Below are 3,268 nucleotides of genomic sequence, written 5' to 3'. Positions count from 1 at the left end.
CTTCTCTTTCTCTCTTTCTTTTGCGCCCCCTTTTCTTTTCTTCGCGTTCCTCCAATCCTCCCCCACATAATTTCAATTTCCCCGCGCGTGATTTAAATTCCTCCGCGCGCGCGCCGCTAATTAGACCCTCCATCGTATTGTTCTTTTGCTATAACGCCCTCCGGAGCGGAAGGGCGCGCCGCGCGCGGCGACAGAGCAGGCCGAAAAAACGGAAGAAAAGGCACGAAAAATTATTTTGTTTTATTTTGAAAAAAAAAGGGAAAAGATGAAATGAATAGCAGCCATGAAGGCGCAGGAGCAGCAGTGGCCAGCGAAGGGAATGCTCGTTCGCCGACGTCTTTTGTTTCAGTGACAGACTGACTTGCTGCTGATACTGCAGTATTCCGAGCACGCTCATTATGGAAGGAGCGGGATTGAGAGCGGGGAAAGCCGAGTTGAGGGTGAGGGGGTGGGGGGCATTCCCTAAGGCTAGAATATGGACGTCATACGTACCGCGAATCATAAGCTACGTTCGCCAGTCAGCTGCAGAAACGATCTGCCAGAATTAAAAATAAGTAATTTACAAGCTGCCAAAGGTATGAGAAGGGATGAGTCCGTTACTATACGCAGAGGTCAACAAACCATTCCGGTAAAGCTGAAATGCAGAAGAATGCAGGGAACAAGAAAATGGAAGTCACAACGTTAAAGCGTATCGATGCGCCCGAAGAAAGAGTCCGATCTGCTTTGCTGTTGAACCAAAAGAGTTCGATCTGCTTTTCGGCGATGGAAAGTCAGCCATCTTTGGGGGGCTGTAACTCCTCGGTAATTTTATCTATACGCAAAATAAAAACACTTGCCTGTTACCCTGTCCTTAACAAATGTGTACACCCTAAAATATATCCCCCTTATTGTCCTCCCAAGCTTCAACATATCCTAGAGTATCCGGAGCGGTCGACAGCAGATCGAACTCTTTCGTTTTGGCAGCAAAGCAGAAGCAGATCGGACTTTGCTAAAACAGCAGCAGTACAAATCGAACACTTTTAATTTAGCAGCAAAGCAGGTCGGATTCTTTCGTTAGGGCGCATCGATAGCGCGATTTCCGCTTTTTTCATTACCGGAATGCTTTATTCCTGCAGGACCATAGAGTAAAGTCGAAAGCGTACCTCAAGGAACTGAGTGAGAGAGCGAGAGCGATAGAGAGAGAAGAAAGGAAGAAAAGAGAGGGGGGGGGGAGTCCAATAGCATGACGTCGCAGTTAAAGCCGCGGTATTTCTGTTACAGAACCCTTCATCACCTCCCTTCCTTCGTCTGTCTATCTGTCTCTCTCTCTCCCCCTCCTTTCTCTCCCTCAAGACAACGAAGAGTAAAACAAGGACGGCCGCAGCCGACAGGTTTGCCCCGGCCCGTCGCCCCCGTGCCGGAGCTGCTGCACACAGGAATGCATAACAAAGAAGACGGGTCGAGTGTCCGCCGCCGTGTCCGTCGGCTGCGCGTTGGGAGCCAGCGCATAGGGTTTATAGAAGACGATGCCTCAAGAAAAAAAAACTGAACTAAACAGAAATTTTAATAAATAGTGTCGAGGTTGTTTAAAATGTCAGCCAGGTTAAACTCTTGAGAAGCAAGGAAAACCCAGCACAGAGAAACTAATGGATCCAAGTAGTATTATTTGGCGTAGCGCATCGCGTCTCTCGCGCAGCCGAAGCCTCGGCCCACGGTCCGCAATCCAGTTGAACGCGTGGACCAGTAGTCTGTTTTTAAGCGTGTGATGTTTCTTTGTACTGGGTGGACGCTCCCCGGCCGCCACCACCACCACCCCTTCTCCTTTCTCTCTTCCCACTCTCCGTCCTCCCCTTGCTCTTTCAGCCCAAGTACACGCTCTCTGAGCAGCGCGCGCGCGCGCGTGTGTAGCAGAGGTTTTTACGACCAATATCAAGGAGAGATTCCGCGCCCCTGCGTACCAGTACTCCAGGACCACCAGCACCACAACCACACCGCCAGAGCAGCCCTTGCCCGCCCACGCCCAGCCCGCACCGCTCGGCCGCATAGCAGCACTGGAAGAAAACATACTAAAACTAATGTGATGACCCCGCAGTAGTGTCGTCACGGGCGGCCGCCGGGGAGGTAGGCTACGGTCCGGGCCCGCGCCACACGGCTGCGGCCGCGTTGCCTACCGCGCGGTAGGCCGCCGGGGAGGTAGGCTACGGTCCGGGCCCGCGCCACACGGCTGCGGCCGCGTTGCCTACCGCGCGGGGGCCCCGCGGCTGCCGAAGGGCCCGGCCGGCTCGTAAATCTGAGGCATTCTCCGCGCCCATGCTGCCGGAGTGCTTCGGGTCGCGGCGGAAACATGTCCTCTTTTTTTTACGAGTCGTCCCGCCGCCACTCGCTCGTAAAATGATTTGCCATTCTCAGAATGCACTGCAAGCCGAGCTCGGCTGGCTCTCGGGTCGGTATTGCCGCAAGGAGTGCGGCGTGGCGCGGCGTGGCCCGGCGTGGCCTGGCGCGGGGTGGGGGCGGAGGGATGGCGAGCGTGATTGACAACCTCCAAACTCGCACGACGGCGCGGAGTCGATAGCAGCTACGGCTTTGTGTGGGGAAATAAAATGGCTACACGGGAGGGGGCGATACTGCAGCGCAGAGCAAAACCAGTCTGTTCGGTGAGAGGGGAAAGAGAGGGCAGTGGGGGGCGGCGAGGCGACTGCGACTGACGGGGGAGGGGACTGCAAGGAGGGGCCGCGGCCCGGCCCCACCCGGCCCGACAACGAGGCCGACAAGCCCAACGACCACAGAGCCACCTCAAGGCTCGCTGCAGGCTGCATCCCGAAAAACGATACGTGGGAGTGGGATAGCCGGGCCGGGCGTCAAAGGAGCCTCGGCCTTTTTGTTGTTGTTATTATTATTTTATTTTTTTCGTTTTTCGCCTGCCCTGATAAGAATACCCACAGCGGTGTTTGAAGAGGTACTGGAACAGGGAGCGACAAGAACGCCGAGGGGACGCAGGGGGAGGGGGGGGGGGTGCAAGGGCAGAAAAGACGGGAAGGGTATTGTATAAAAAGGTATTGTTGAACGAGTTGGCCGCAGGGTCAGTCCAGAGCGTAGGGTTGGAGCAACAAGGGGCCCACAAGGCGGGGGCGCCGAGAAGCGGTCAGGGTCCAAATCAACAACAGGGGCGGGGTGAGGACGGAGCCTCGGTAAGGGGAAAGGGAGGGAGGGGGGCCCACAGAAGCGGCCGATTGACTGTCCGATCTCCTTCTCCTCTCTCTCTAGGAGTGCACGAAGTGGGGAGTGGGGT

Source organism: Frankliniella occidentalis, unplaced genomic scaffold, assembly GCF_000697945.3.
Source record: "Frankliniella occidentalis isolate FOCC.00 unplaced genomic scaffold, Focc_3.1 Scaffold106, whole genome shotgun sequence".
Classification (NCBI taxonomy): domain Eukaryota; kingdom Metazoa; phylum Arthropoda; class Insecta; order Thysanoptera; family Thripidae; genus Frankliniella; species Frankliniella occidentalis.
Note: the sequence above shows the minus strand (reverse complement) of the source record.